The sequence below is a fragment of the Thalia democratica genome, chromosome 3 (assembly GCF_965202585.1).
Source record: "Thalia democratica chromosome 3, ktThaDemo2.hap1.1, whole genome shotgun sequence".
NCBI classification, from domain to species: domain Eukaryota; kingdom Metazoa; phylum Chordata; class Thaliacea; order Salpida; family Salpidae; genus Thalia; species Thalia democratica.
This window is the reverse complement of record NC_139167.1, coordinates 80,347,388-80,364,960: the sequence shown is the minus strand read 5'-3', so window position 1 is coordinate 80,364,960 and position 17,573 is coordinate 80,347,388. Positions and strand designations below refer to the sequence as shown.

General features: G+C 26.3%; 1 pseudogene; it reads left to right on the top strand.

The window, feature by feature from the left end:
• Positions 1–1,548: 1,548 nt before the first annotated feature.
• LOC145832600 (dnaJ homolog subfamily A member 4-like) lies at positions 1,549–4,829 on the top strand (annotated as a pseudogene).
• Positions 4,830–17,573: the final 12,744 nt, after the last annotated feature.

Here is a 17,573-nt window from a genome sequence, read left to right as displayed (position 1 = left end):
TAATTCTAGAAAGTTCTGGATTTGATTCTGATGAAATTGTATTATAGTTTATAAGTCAAATCTAAGTGTTAGAATTTTAGTTGTAATTAAAACATTACCCTCTTAATATTAATGACTAAGAAAAAGTAGTTTTATATTTTAAGTTAAAACATTTGTGCCTACTTTTTTATAAAATAAATTAAATATATTTATCTAATTCTAATATAAATTTTGTTATCTTAGCAATACTTTTTGTTGAAAATGCCCATGTAAGTTTTTTTTTTTTGTATCCAGGTTAAATGAATCAGGTAAATTTATAAACACTAAATACATAAACTGGTTGTTGTTGCATTATTTACGTTAAGTGTATTTTTTGTTATGATTAGAATTAAAAGTATGTAAACTAAAAGTTGGTTATTCTGTGATGTAGAACTAAACTTTTAATTCACACTACACATTATATACTCATTATAAAAAGTTTACTTAAAGTAAATATAGTAATAATAAACAGTACAGTTTTTTTTTTTGTGAATTAAATTTGAACTAAAAAACACAATGTAGTAATGTTTTATTAAATTTATAAAGAATGACAAGTTCAGCTTATAAAAAATTAAAAATGATTTTGAATATTTTTAAATGCTGTGTGAAGCTTTTTTTTTAAATTGAGTAACTCCACTGAAGAAGCTCCTGTACTTATTAATTTTTATCTCATTGGTTAGTTGATTAAATTAATACCAGAATGAAGAATACAATAATTTATATTTATTGATTGAATATATCAGGGTTGCCAGGGAATTCAGGGCAACTCAGGGAATTTTCAATTTATAGAAAATCTCAGGAAAACTCAGAGAATTTTGATTCTTTTTTCTTTCTAGGGAAACTCAGGGCATTTTTGGTTTTATAAAAAATATCACGGAAACTTTAAGATTTTTTAGAAATCTTAGGGAAATTTTTTTCTAGATTTAGAATGAGATTAATTAAACAAGTTTCAACATTTTGTTCAACAAAAGTAATTTGATTTATTTTTAAGTGCTTATTTATATTTTTTAAGCCTTGCGGCTAGCTCTTTAATATTCTTAGAATTAACATTGTAATTTTTTAATAAATAATATAGTATCTAAGGATTTAAAAAACTTAAGGAAACTCAGGGAAGTTTAAGGTTACTTAGGGAAGTTTCTGGTCATTCAGGGAAAAAATTTTGACTCAAAGAGTAGCAAACTTGATGTATTTAGCATAGTTGGCATTATCGGTAGTTTTTGTTTTCCCTAAAGTAAATTACATGCTGTTTTGTAAAAAAGCTAAAAAAATATGGCAATCTAAAATTGTTTCGTATCTTTTTGATTATTGAATAAACTTCTTAAAATTGTTTTATTAATTAACAACAATTTTTATTTATTTAGATTTTCTGTACCAGTTATATAATTTTTGTAATGTCGCCATTATACTAATTTATATTTTAACCTAATGTTGTTTAAAGAAAGTTTTTATAATTACTGTGTTTAAGGATAAATTTGTATATTTCTTAACCAAATAGAAATTTCTATAGAAAATAATATCAAAGTAAACAAAATGGTTGAAACTAAATTGTATGAAACTCTTGGTGTAACTCGCACAGCAACTGCTAGTGAATTGAAAAAAGCTTACAGAAAAATGGCCATGAAATTTCATCCTGATAAGAACCCGGGAAATAATCAAGCTTCTGAGAAGGTATTCAATAAGTTCTTTGTTGACAGTTCAATAAATTACTTTACTGAACTTAAGTTATTTAGTTGTTAAAAACATGATCAAGTGATATAAAACATTTTTTTTCTCGCTTTTAGTAATAAAATTAATTAAATAGAGTATAATGTTTTTAAAAAAATAAGCACTTTTGACTAGCTTTTGAATTTAATTACAGTTAAATTTTTATTATTATAGAAACCTGATATAGAATATAAAAATCGTAGATGAAAATCATATGGCTTACTTAAGTATTCTTTTTTTTTCTAATATAAATTTAGCCCTTATTGTTTTTACAGAATATGTTTTTGAATAACTTTCATCTAGAATAAACAAATATGTCACAGTTCAAGAAAATTTCTTTTCTTTTAAATAATTAAATAAATACTCCATATCTTGTAATTTTAATCTCACAAACACTACAAACGTCAACTGTTAAAGAAGATTTTTCTTAATTAAATCTACTATATATTTTAAGCAACTTATCACACTAACAATATTGCACAGTTCAAGATAATTTCCTTTTTTTATATCACATTACTTAATTTTTTTTCAAACAAATACGTACACAACAGTTCAAGGAAATATCTAACGCGTACGAGGTTTTGTCGGACGATGAGAAGAGAGCAATATACGACGAGGGGGGCGAGCAAGCGCTGAAGGAAGGAGGCGGGAACCAACATCAGGAACCAACAGACTTGTTCGACTTTTTCGGTTTTGGTGGAAGTAAGTTGTTGAAAATTATGCTTGAAAAACTTTAAAAAGAACATAAAAATATTGAGAAAATTAAGCGATTCTGGTATCATTTTATACTTTAAAATGGCAAGTAGTTCTATGATAAATGTTTGTTTTCAAACGCAATTGTTTATAGATATCCTAGTAGTAAGTTATTTTAAAAGTACTTTGATTTTACAATATGATCAAGTTTCATAATCAAAAACTTTTGGTAGTTATGTAGTTATCGGTATTTATTTTAACTTTTATTTGCTTCAAGTGGGTGGGCAAAGCGGACCGCCGAAGGTAGCGGACGTAATGCACGAGCTGAAGGTATCGTTGGAGCAAATGTACAGCGGCGCCACCAGACGGTTAACAGGAAGGTTGTGTGCAAGCAGTGCAGCGGTAGAGGTGGCAGCAACGTTAGAAGTTGAAGGGACTGCGAAGGTCAGGGTATCAGGTTCATCTATCAGAATTTGGGAATGAACATGGTTCGACGGGTGAGTGTTTTAGTATTGTATTATGTATATATAATATTTTTGTGTATAATCATTAGTACTTTATTGTATGATCTAAACAGTTTAAATATATGTCTGTTTAGAAATATTTTTTTTGTAAGAACACTGATGAAGTTTTTTGAATTATGAAATACTAATGTAAACTTATATTTTAATATTGCTTGTTTTCAGGTACAACAAACATGTCATTTTTGCAACGGTGAAGGAAAGATTATTGTTAACAAATGCAAGAATTGTCATGGAAAAAAGATTCTAACCCAACCCAAAATCATTGAAGTTCATATTGATAAAGGTTTTATTTTTATTTATATCATTGTAGTTTGTTTTAAGTCAAACAGTTTAAGTTTTCGACTTAATTAGCTATGAGGAGATTTTTATCTATCATTTATTTTTTCAGTTTATTATCAACAAAACAATGTTTCACTCCTATATTGGGATATTCTATTTGAATAAGGTTTGTATATTATTTACAACAACTGATGATTTTCTATATCCCAATATAAGAGTGAAACATTGTTTTGTTATCATTTATATTTCACAGACGATTTTTTTTAAAACATCTTAAACTAAAATAAATAAATAAATGTGTCTTTTATAATTATTCGTTACAATAAAAACATAAATAACTTGTATGAGATAATCAAACCATTTAATTACCAAAAATTATTCCGAGTATTCACAATTTGAGCAGATTAAGTTCAAAAAGTCTCATTAAGTTTAATTGAATTCTCAAATAAAGTTAGCGTACTTGTTTTAATAGTCTTTATTGTTTCAAAACAAAACATAACATTTTTGTACTTCAACAGGAATGAAAACGGGACACACGGTCAAGTTCACGGGCGCGGGAGACGAGGAGCCCGGCAAGATCGCAGGTGACGTCATAATCGGGTTGAAGCAGAAGCCCCACGACGTTTACACGAGGAACAACATGGACCTGCACTTGCAAATTTATATTTCCTTAAGCGAGGCGCTCACCGGGTTCCAGCGCGTCATAAAGACTCTGGATGGAAGAGAACTTCTCGTCACAAACGGACCCTGTATGTAGTTGTTTGTTTTTTTCTAATTTAGTGGAAATTAATATTTTTAAGAAGTATGATATATTGTTAATTTTTAACAACATCTGAATAATGCTGTTGTTTATGAGTTAAAATGTTTCAGTTTACTGATGATTAAATGAAGAGAAAGAAAAATCTACATAAAAATTAAACAGGCCAAAAGGTCTAAGCAGCATTTAAATTTAAGTTATTTAACATTCCTACCAGCCTAAAAATAAAATTAAATACAATCACAGTATTAAGTGAATAAACTTTCATAGGTGACATCAAAGACGGCTGCATGGTGAAAAGCATAAACGAGGAGGGAATGCCGAAGCACAGAAACCCGCTGGTAAACGGAAGGATGGTTGTGAAGTTCGTTGTAGTTTTTCCACCAGGCGGGTTGAAGGATGAGAAAGTATTGAAGCAACTGGAAGGCCTCCTTCCGCTCAAGAAGACTGTTGAGGTTGAAGATAATTACGAAGAAGTCATTTTGGAACCGTAAGTTGCTAATGTAAAATAACTACCATTTTAATTAATATTTTTACTAAAATATGTTTTTAGCTGATTTTAAAATATATTTCTTAACATTTTTTTATTTATTTAAAATTCATTATCTTGAAAACTTGGTCAACATATCTTTTTTTATTAACTTTTTTAATAAAAAGAATCTTCTTTAAAATCTCTAAAGAACATGATACATTAAAAGTTTGATTTTTCAAAATGGAAAATAACGTCAATCTAAAACATTAGTTTTTATTTCAGATGTAATATTCTACCATCTCGTGCAACTGATTTACAAAACGATGATTCGAACGAAACAGATCCAGGACAGCAATTTTTCCGTAGATTTTTTAACTTGTAGTGGAAAAACTTAACAAGTTGTGTTGTGGTTAAAATGTAACTTTTATAGTTTAATTATTTTAGGAAATTTATTTAGTTGTCTTGCACATGTCCTGGACATGACTTTAAACTGTATCCTGGTGTATGACTTGATGATCGAAAGGTTTTTTCGTACACCAGGTCCTAGGACCAAATATTTGAGCGCTTTTTTTTTCGTTCAATAAACAATACATATTTGTTTACACTCTTAGTTAATAAACTTTAGTTAGTTAACAATCAAAGTGCTTTAAGAAAATATTTTTTAATGATTTTTAAGCTTAAACGGTTTTTCTTAAACGGTCTTAAATACATAGTATGTACTTATAAAACTTTTGTTTAGTTTATAAGTAATAATAAGTTAATTTATAATTTATTTTCAATTATAGAACCACTTTGCTAAGAATTTATGAAGTCCATACTGACTTGATATTTCTAATTATCGTTTCTGTAATGCTGAATTGTAAGCGTTTTTAATATCAATGTAAACTACTTGAATACATGTGCTTTTGAGATAAGGAACTATCCATGAATATAAGCATATTAATGATTGAATGTTTTACTAGCGGTTAGGGACAAAACCAACTTTATAGATATTTGAGCTCCCATCTTAAACTTTATATATGGTGATTTTAATCTTTTGAGTTATAAAAAAATAAACTTAAAAGAAAAGTCAACAACTATTACACTTAAAACATCATTTACTAATTTCAACAAAATATATAGGCACATAGTTATTTACAGTAGTTAATGTTCAATGTACAAATATAATAAGACTTATATTTAAGCTTTGAAATTTTAATATTCAATTTAGCTTATTTTTCATCGTTTTAATATATTTTTTGGGGTTTTTTAGCATGAAATTTTGTGCAAGAAACGATGGACAAGTTTATTTTAAAGTATTGGTAAGTTTAAAAAAAAGTAAGAAAAAAATTCCAAAAAAATTATACTTGTTCATTATCATTCAATTATTTGATGGTATAAAATTTGCATATTTTTAATGATATTGTAACTTGCTATAAATCAAGTAATAGAAAGTTTTTCAACTTAAGTAGCTTTAAAAAGACCATTATATTTTATTTTCACAGTTTATTATAAACAAAACAATGTTTTACTCCTATATTAAGATACAAGAGATCTTCAGTTGTTAAAAATAAATCAAAACAAGTGAAGAAAAAAAAAAGTTCAAGGTTTATATATAAAAAGTATAATAAGTAAAACTAAATCAAAAAAGCCAAAGTATTGAAAGACTTATGGTTTTAAAAACTTAAGTTTACAACTAAAACTTGTTACTATAACTGCATTAATTTTTACTGTGAAGTATGAGATGTAAGTGTCAAAATAGGTTATATAATGCCTATTATAACTTTAATGACTACGTTTGTTATGGTTTTTAGATAAAAGCTATATGTTCTTTAACAGTTTTAATAATGAATTTAACTTTTGCTAATAGCTTCATTAGTGTTTTGTTATGTGTTAAACATAGTTTGTAAAGTTAAGCTAAGAAGCCTTAATGTCTTCGTAAATGTTTATTAAGGTGTTTATTACACCAAAATATCTCATTAAAACTAGAGTGAGCATTATTTGAAAACTAAATAAACAAACCAACAAGTTTGTATAGTAAGTTACATAAACTAAACTATTAATCTCAAGTTTATGGTTATTATATTAAGTCAAAGTTTGATTTAAAACATTTAAATTTACTTATACAGATTTTGTTTTAGCAGTTAATGAACAGTCACAAATACAAATCTTTTACAGAAAGAAAATTTTAAAGCTGAAATAATAAATATAGCAAAGATATTTGCTATGAACACGGTTCGAATACTAATACCTGCTAATTGTTTCTAACTCATATCATGCAAATAGATAAAAGTTTGAAAGGTATTTAAAACAAAAAATAGTGTAAATTCAAAGATTTGAAGTTTTAAAGCTATTTTATGCTTATTTTTAATCCTTTTTATAAAGTGTTTGGTGTTTTTTGAAGCAGAATTCGGTGCTCGACATGATGGTAAAATTTATTTTTGAAAAAAACAAAGGTTTAAAAAAGTTAGAGCTAAAAGTTAAAAATTAGCTTAAAGTTGTCAAAGCGAGAGAAGAGAGACCTCGTGAATGTCACCAAGTGAATTTTTTGCACAAAGTTTTTATTTATTACGTAATTATACAAAAATTCTGTTTGCAGAAATTTCTAAAAATTTGCAATTCATTTTAGAAAAGTTTTCTTGAAAGTTGTAGGTCATCAAATTTTTACTTTAACTTTCTTTACATATGTACTTTCAGAGTTTACCTTTTACATGTTTCTTTAAGTAATAAAAGGTACTTAAAGTACAAGCACATACAATTCAAAACCAATGACAGTTAAAACTTGAACTGTTTATGAATGAATAAGAAAGAAAACAAAACAAATCTACATCATCTGCATGTTGTCAAAGTGATTTAAGTCAACAGTGTACTACTTTATTGTGATAGTCATGTATTTTATTTTCTTTTTGTTCACAACTTCAAAGAAAAGTCTCTACCTGTATGTTGAAAAATTGTCTTAAATCAACAGACTTCTACTTTATTTTGATAATCATGTGTTTTATTTTCTATTTGTTCACAACTTCACAGTAAAGTCTTTACCTGTATGTTGAAAAATTGTCTTAACTCAACAGTGTACTACTTTGTTGTCATTATCATGTGTTTTATTTTCTTTTTGTTCACAACTTCAAAGAAAAGTCTTATATCTGTATGTTTAAAAAGTGTCTTAAATCAATAGCCTTTTACTCATGGTCATTTGTTTGATTTACTTTATATTCATAAACTCACTAAAAAGTTTTGTGTTGAGCAGAAACAAATTGGGCATCTTTATTTAAATGCTAGATCAACCATCTTTATAATCCCTAATCAATCCTCAGTACTGCTAACCATTTTGGTGAACCAAGTCAGTTCTTGGACTATTGCAGCTATTAGTGAGGTTAGTTTTTTGTTTAATTAAGATAGATAAATGTTATACAAGATTATTTTTCAGGGTTGCCAAGCATTTAATGTTTTCTCAATTTTAAATACTTAAAAATTATTTATTTAATTAAATATTGTTTTTGTAAACATAGAACATCATTAATATAATTTAGTGCTCAAACTCAATTGATATCAACTAAATGTAAAGTACATAATGCTGTAACAGCTTTTGCTGCTTAGTTTCTAATCAAATATAAATTGAGCTGAATTTTACAAGAGTACAGTTTTTGAATTAAAAACTGGCAACCCTGGTATTCATATTGTTAGTAATTTTTTAAGTAAATGTTTTATTATTATTATTTAATCCACTAAGCAATTGAAGCTATAGAGTAAAAAATATGAGTTACATATTTTATTACATACAAACATATAAGAACACAAACAAAATTAAGAAAGCTTGATCAACTGACTGATATTTAGTTTGTGTTTTTATATGTTTTTATAACTAAGTTAGATAAAAGTCTGGTTTGTTTCAGTTAGTTGTAGTGATTGTAATTAAAAGTGGTAATAAAATTCATAGTTTAAATACATTATAAAATTAATAATCATTAAGTGGTTGATTGAGTTGTGATAAGTAAACTGTAACTAGCTGACAAAAACCAGACTGTTGTCTGACTATACATGATGTTTGAAAAAAGACTATGTTTTAAAGACATGTTAAACTAATTTTCTGGAACGTTAATAATACTTCACAAAAGTCTTTGTCTGGAATTTTAATTGTGACATTATAAAATAGTGTATCATAAGTATTTGTTTCATGTTCAACTTGATGATATGTGTAACATTAAGCCAAATGTTTTTTGTTAGTTTCGTCTAAACCAGTGTTAGTATATGAAATGCTGTATAAAACAAACACTTATGATATACTGTTAGAAAGTGTCACCATAAAAATTCTTATGAAAGATTATTTAAACGATTAATAGTTAGTTTTTTATATAATATACAAGCATGTTAACTATATTCTTTGAACAAAAACTGTTCAAACCATAACAAGATGTTTGTTAAATGTTTTTAGAATTATGTAGTACAGTGTAATAATTGATAATGCTAATTTAGATAAGAGTCTGGTTTGTTACTTGTAGTGGCTTTAGAGTGTATTTAAAAGCTAATAAAAGAAAAAATGTAAAATTGATATTTAGAAACAAATGTTGATAACCCTTTAGTGTTTTACAGAGCTATGCTAAACAAACTGTGACTAGCTGACAAAACCAGACTTTTATCTGACTACATATGATTGTTATATAGACATGCTTAACTTTTTTTTTGGAACACTACTAATAGTTTAAAGTAGCCTTTGTCTGGAATTTGTATTGTGACATTTTAAATTAACATAGGTGTTTATTTTATCTCAAACTTGATACAATGTAGTGTTTTTTGGTAGTTTCATCATTTATACTAGTAGATAGTGTCACAATAAAGACTCTAAACAAAGACTATTTTGATAAATAATAAAAGTTTGTTTTTTATATGGTATACAAGCATGTTAACTATTTTATTTAAACAAACTCTGTCAAAAACTTGTTAAAAAATAAAATCACTAATATTCCTTTTGAATTGTTTATAACATTGTGTAATAACTCAAGTGGTACTTCTGTTTTATTGGTTAAACAATATAGTTTTTGACAGGGGTTGTTAAAATTTAAATATGTTAGTAATTAGGTAAGGTAAGTTAAGCCATATTTTAAGTGGGTCGGCTGCAGTTGTAAGGCTCTGTATATGTTTTCATTCATAACATTATGAGGTGAAGTGATAAACCAAAATACATAAAAGTAAAATGAAATACAAGTTTTATTACTGCAAAGTTAAATTTATTAAAAATTGTAATATATTAGCCAATCAGAAGCGACGTTAGAACTGCAGCCGTCGTTTTAGTTTGTAACAACGTGCTATTAATGTCTATAAGGTACGCGGTCTAAGAAGTACGCACCCGCGTAAGGTACGCACTAAATTATTAGGGCCCCCCACACAAAATTTCACATTAGGGGGAATTCCCTAAATCGAAAGTGGGCGTGAAAATTTTTGAGATTGATACAAAAAATTATTTTAAAGGCATTTCGCCGGCTCCGCCGGCGAAAAATTTTTCACTTTTACTCCCAACCATTTTTTCTTAAAAACCTAATTACGCTTGGAGCCCAGTTAGTAAGCCTGACAGCCAAACCAGATAAAAGTGTGGTACTGAGCTCTAAGAAGTAGTTCGGTTTTGAGTTAAAGTGGTAGCGGACAGCTTTCGTTATTTGTGCAAAAGTCCCTTCCGCTGCGAGTTCCTCCTCCGGAGGAACTCTTGCTCCCGGGACTTTTGCACAAATAACGAAAGCCGTCCTTTAGGCCGCGTCCTTATGCTGGTCGGCACCTAATTAGTTTTTTGTTTGATGTACGAGTAGTTACGCAAGTTCTTTTAGTATGTTATTTTTCTCTTATACACTTGTGAGTATCCATATGTATGTTTGATATTAAAAACATCTGAATTACAGTAAAGTTTTATGTTTTATAGTATATAACATTGATGTAGTACTCCAAATGGTATAGTTTTGGAGTAGACAATCAATTTATTATTCTATATATAACACTTCACTTATTGTAAATTGATTTATTAATATCATTCTATTGTATTTTGTCTCATAAACTTACTAGTTGTACATACCAGTTAGTTTACCTATAAAAGTCTTCTATCTAATTTATGTTATTATTTAAACAGCCTTAGCTTTATTGTTTTGTTTGTACTGTATGTTGTTAAGTAATTTAATTCTACTTATAGCTCAAAGTTAAGTAAATACTGAACTGAGTTTTAGTGCTATTAACAGATATGTTTAATTTAAAATTGAAATTTTTAATAGTATATATCTATAAGTAATTCGAACTACTAAAAAGTAACACAACAGTTTTACGTTGTAGTTTACTTTATCAGTATCATTCTATATCAATTCGAAAAGTTATATTAATTCAAGTTACCAAGTCTCATAAACAGCAAATAAATTCTTAGTTTAGTGTTTAATTATACTTTAGACCAGCTTTTTTTCATGTTTTACCTCTTATTGGAAAATAATTACTTAACTAATCCCAATTTACACTACTTTGGTGCCGGTTACTCTATGAATCAGTTCCTGTATCATTTGTTTGAGTTACACTAGTAGATTACTTACTGATATTTAAGCGTCGTTAGGCTTCAAAGAGAAAAACAATGGTTAAACTAATCTAAAATTTTCCATTTACATAAGTAAGTATTTACGTCTTAAATTGTATAACAAATGTTTGGACATCTTTTAAATTAGACTCTTACAAAATACCGTTTATGTTCACAGTTTTTCAGGTAATTTTGTAATATTTTTTATTTTTGCATATTTACAATTATTACGTCATCACCCTGTAGTCTCATACAGTATAAACTTAGTAATTTTTACTTACACTTTAGTTGTATATGGATATAATCTTTTGGATTATAAATTATTTAATTTGTTTCAAGTAAGACTAATTGTATGTACATAATAAGTATTGGATAAGGTGTATCTTAATTAAACTAACAGATACAAACATATATGGCAATTAGATCTTAAATATTTTACTGTTGCGTATAAAGGATTCTAATTTTTAAATTACAATCAAATCTTAATATTTAATTATCATGTTGTTGCGCTGGTTTATGTGATTGTTTCTAGTTTCATATCACAGACAACATGTGTATTTAACTATAAATTTAAAAGATTAAACTGTTTTTCAAGTAAATCAAGTAAAATTTTTAATAATAAACGTCTTAAATTTTCTACACAAAGTTCTACAAATTGTATGCATTATCATACTAACGAAAGGTCTTATTTTGTCTATTTAATTTTGGTGTTTGTTTTCGACTCAATATTAAATATTACAACATTTGAATTGAAAGTAAAGTTTTATGTTTTATAGTATGTATCCTGTGTTTTGCGTACTACAAATGATACAATTTTGTAGTAGATAACTCTGGTATTATTCTATAACTAACACTTCAGCTTACTTTTCTATTATGTTTATCAGTATCATTGTATTGTAATTCAACTAGTTATGTTACTACATAATATTCAATACTAAGTGTGTCTCGTAAATAAATTACCAGTTAAGTATTCAATCATATCTTAATTTTTTTGCTTATAAAGGTCAATTGAAAGTTAGTTATGGCATTACTCTAGTTTAATCACAGTTAGACATAACAATTTATAATACTTGTTAACATTGAATTATATATTATTAATTGAACTATATTGGTTTATTAGAAAGTAAAGACTTTAGATTGTATTGGATTTATCGATCTAAGTAAATAAAGTATTGTGCATGTTGAACTAATCACAATCTGAAAATTATAAGACTAAAAGCTAAATAGTATTGTTTTATTCATGAAAAATGTTAACGTACTTGTTCTAACAATTCTGATTTTTTATCGTTTACATGAAGTTTTTGTTTTTTTTTTTTTGCACAAAATTTTGTGGCCGAAATGATCGAGACATTAGTTTTTGAGTACGGGCAAATTAAAAAAAAGTTAAATGTTCATTTTTATTGAATTTTGATGCTTGAAAATTTGCATAAACTTTCATGTTTACAGTTCAGTCTAGTTTCCAGATAAAGCTTGGTTCTATCTATTAGGTAAACTTAATGTTGTTAATATAAATTTAATTGTCTCGAAATGTTTATGGAGTTGAATATTTAAACTAATAAAGTTTACAAAAACAAACCTAAAAATTATAAATAAATTAAAAAAACTTGTTGAAGTATTGTGTAAAAATAATCAACTTGTTTGAGTTTTGTTTGTTGAATAAATAAAGTAAAAGTGTTTGTATATTTCAATAAATATGTTTGTTCGTTGACCTCGAATGTAACTAGTTCATTAAAAGTTTATTAAAGATTTTTTACTTTGCCTAACAGTTTCATTAATGTTTTGATATATTTTAATCTAGTTTGGAAACTTAAGCTAAACCTTAGTGTGGGATAAACATTTTTTCACACACTTATTACTAAAGGTTCTATTTAATATCTATTTGTTTATACAAATTCTTTTTGTTATGAACATAGTTTGAATATTAGTATCTGCTAATTGTTTCTAACTCACAACATGCAAACAGATACAAGTTTGAAAGGTATTTGAAACAACAAAGGAGCTAAACTAAAACAAATTAAGATTTTAAACTTAATAGTATTTAATAAAAACTCAATAAAATACGCTTACAAATAAAAACTTTTACTTTTCATACCAGAACTTGGTACAAGATAAGCATAACTAACAAAACCAAATACAAAACCCAGTAACGAAGACCAAATGATATCAAGGACAGATATAAAAGTTTTATAAACGTATTAGCTATTTATAAATCATTTAGTCTTCCAAACAACTACCACGATCAAAACTTTTCCAACAACTAACAACAATTCGACTGAAGTTAAAAAAACGAAACCTCCAATTTGTAAGCTTTCTGTCTGACAAAGATTACGTAGAAATAACTATAAAATCTCATTAAAATTTCAAATAAACTTAAAGGTTTTAAAAGGGAAGTTAGTAAAAGTTATTATTTAACACGTCAGAAAAAAGAACAAACTATTTAGTTGCTTATGTTTTAGAATTTGTTCGAAATATTATCCAAAACGTCTGATATGACTATGGAAAAAAATTGTGAATCAAAAAACAAGTTAACGCGTTGTATAAATAGTTTACTTAAAAGTAATTAAACTTTTAAGAGAGCTTTTTATTTACTGCAAACTTTATATAATGTTTATGAAAAACAAAAAACACTAACATTTTATAAACTTTAAATTTATTTATTGCTTAAAACTTATCAATTGCTTTCACATAAAGCTATTGAAGACATTACTTACACTGAATTCACTCGTTTCAAAATGATTTCTTTCTCTGTGGTTAAAGTCAAATATTTTAAAATGGAGATGTATTTTACTTTATTATATTGTTGGTGTTCATTTAAATCATTTATGCTGGCATTATTGATACAACTAAACTTTCCAAGTAGAAACAGCAACAGTACACAACGTTTTAGATTCAGAAGCACACCTATGTAAGTTTTCAGCGTGGTTCGAATAGAAAATTTGTTTTATTTAAATACTTTATACTTACCATAATACTCAAAGTATTGAGAAAAGTATACTACTACAAAACAGTGAAAATTTAAGTTCGTAGCAAAATGTATGTAAGATAAATTTTATTTTGCTATTAGGCTTAATTTTCACGAGGCTTCATTGACTATTATCAAGTTACTTCTGCGTACTTTTAACTGTAAAATAAAAAAATAAATCCAATAATGCTTATCATTGATATTACTACTTAGATTGAAAACTCATAAGTGCAAAATATTTTTAGGTTTTCTAAAAATCAAAAGTAGCTTACTTTAATGCTTGTGTTAATCAAACGTAAAACAATTTTATTCAAAACGTTATACTTGCTTTAAAAAACTTTAAGTCTACTTTATTGCTTACTAAATATAAACATAGTAATTTAATTGCATATTATTTTCAGCTTGAAAAATGATAAATCTTATGTAACAACGAAAAAAAAAAACAGTTGGTCTAGGCTTAATTATCTGTACAATATCCAATGTTAAAGTAAAAATGGATACTAAATCAGCTCAATCTAACATATACTTTTACTTAAATGTATACTTGCATTTGAAAATGCTGCACAATAAAAAAGTTGTTGATATTCAAACAAAACTTCAACCACCTTTAAAAGATGTAAAGAAGAAAATGTTTTTTGAAGTAGAGTTTCGTGCTCGACATGATAGTAAAATTTAATTTTGCAAAAAAAAAAACAAGGTTTAAAAAAACAAGCTAGAAGTTTAAAACCAGGTTAAAGTTATAAAAATAAATAAAGAGAGACCACGTGATAAAACAAAATTTCTGCTTAAATTCGCCATAAGAAAGTATCGTGAATATTAAATGTTAAAAACCCTAATTTTTCATCGTTTTGATAAACTTTTTGGTGTTTTGTAGCATGAAATTTTCCGCCAGAAAACATGGAAATGTTTATATGTAAGTATTGGCAAGTTTGAAAAGAAAAGAAAAAAAAATCCAAAAAAAACTTTTACTTGTTCATTATCATTCAATTTTATAGCATAAAAATTTGCATAAATTTCAATGACTACAGTTGGTATGGTCTTTAGACAAAAATTACTTTTTTATTAAGTATATTGATGTAATTAGTTCTTTAAAAGTTTATAAAAAAATTACTTTGACTCATAGTTTCATTAGTATTTTGATACGTGTTAATATAGTTTGTAAAGTTAAACTTTAGTGTCCTAAAAAATGTTTACTCACATATTTATTGCAACTAACGGTTCTCTTTACTACTAGTTTGAAGTGTTGTTTTATAAATAAGTACTACACAAATCAACAAGCTTTATAAACTAGATTTAAATAACTAACGATGTAAATAATAGCTGTTAGCTTAAGTATTAAGTAAGATAACATTAGATTAAATTGTTAGTTTTATCACTTTTTTAAATGACAAACATAAACTAGTTTTTGTATATAAAAAGATATAATTATACTTTAGTTGAACCAGATAAATAATACTGAAATAACCAAGATAAAAGGAAATAACTTTAGTTAAAATCTATATACAGCAACAAGTTCACACATATTAACTTTTGAAGAATGATAACATTTTAAAAATCATGATAGATTTTAGCTTAGTTTTTACGTAAGTTACATGATAAGTGAAATGTGCAGGTTTTTGTATATAGTTTAAACAACACAGTATTATGAATTGATGATAGTTCATCTTTCTAAGTTTTCAGCAGTTCATTGTGTTAAAACATTAAGAGTTTATTAAAAGACCCACTTAAATCTAAATAAGTGTCTAACTACTTTTGAATAACTTGAATTTATTACTGTTTTGAACAGATTATCTAAGTGAACAATACTACTCAAAAGTATTAAAAGTATACATTAGCAAGTTATTTGACTATACACAGTCAAGTCTTATAGATAAGTTTGTCAGTGCACACTTGAAAAAAAAAATTGTCAAGTTTTAAGAAGTATGTACACTTACTTATAAACTTGATGAAGTGTTTTTGTGTTTATGTCGAAACTTAATTGTTTTATGTGTATTAAACTGATAAATTAAGAAATAATGCTAAACTTAAGTCATGTAAAAATAAGTTATTGTACAAAATAACGACCAAATTGATAATAGTGAGTTGTGAAGTTAAGCTAAGCATTAATGTCTGCATAAATGTTTATTCACATACTTATTGCAACTATGTAAACTAGAGTGAAGTATTGTTTTAATAATAAGTACACAAACCAATAAGTTTCTACAAAAAGTTATTGAGAAAAAACTTCACTAATTAATCACAAGCTTAATGTAATAGTATTAGCAACACGACTTAATTTTAGACTCTTGTAGAATACTTTTTGTTTAAGCAGTTAGTTAATGGTTAAAAATGTAAACCTTTGAACTAAAATGAAGGTTTAAAGCGGAAATTAGGAATATAGCAGTGGTATTTGTTATGAAGATGCTAGTGCCTGCTATGTGTTTCAATTTCTAACTCATATCATACAAAAGCATACAAGTTTGAAACGTGTTCAAAAACCAAATAGTTCAAACTCAAAGCTTTGAAGTTTCAAACTTCCATTTTGTCTATTTTTCATCATTTTTATAAAGTGTTTGGTGTTTTTTAAAGCAGAATTTTATGCTGAAATCGATAGTAAAATCTATTCTAAAATAAAACAAAGTTTAAAAAAGTTATAGCCAAAAGTTTAAAACAAGCTTAAAATTTTCAAAGCGAAAGAAGAGAAACCACGTGATAAAATTAATTTTCCGGCTCAAATTTGCCATAAGAAAGTATCGTGAAATAAATCTTATTTTTTATCGTTTTGATAAATTTTTTGGTGTTTTTTCGCATAAAATTTTCCGCCAGAAACGACGGAAATGTTTATTTTTAATTATTGGAAAGTTTAAAATAAATAGAAAAATCTTCCGAAAAAAAGTTATACTTGTTCATTATCATTCAATTTTATAGCATAAAAGTTTGCATAAATTTCAATGACTACAGTTGGTATGGTCTTTAGACAAAAATTACTTTTTTATAAAGTATATTGATGTATTTAGTTCTTTAAAAGTTTATAAAACAAATTACTTTGACTAATAATTTCATTAGTATTTTGATACGTGTTAATATAGTTTGTCCTTTATATAGCTAAATTTTAGTGTTCTAATAAATGTCTACTCACATATTTATTGTAACTAAGGGTTCTCTTTAATACTAGTTTGATGTGTTGTTTTATAAATAAGTTCTACACAAATCAACAAGCATTATAAACTGGATTTTACAAGTATCAATGTAATTAATAGCTCTTAGCTTAAGTATTAAGTAAGATAACATTAGACTAAATTGTTAGTTTTATCATTATGTTATTTAATAGATAGCATATTTTTATCAAAAAAATGTGCTCAAAGCAATTTTAATGAATCTCGTTTATAATTTAATTTAAATATCAAGTATATTTTGTGATACTTGATTATGGGGTAACTCATAATTCGTTTAACTTGAGGTCTAAATGAAGCTTTATATTTTTAATGAATAGTATATTTTTATTAAAATAATGTGCTTTAAGCAGTTTGAATAAATATCGTTTGTAATTTAATTCAAATTTCAAGTATACTTTATCTTGATGCTTGATTATTGAGCTTCCTCTAACTCGTTTAACTTGAGGTCTTAATGAAACTTTATATTTTTAATGATTAGTATATTTTTATTAA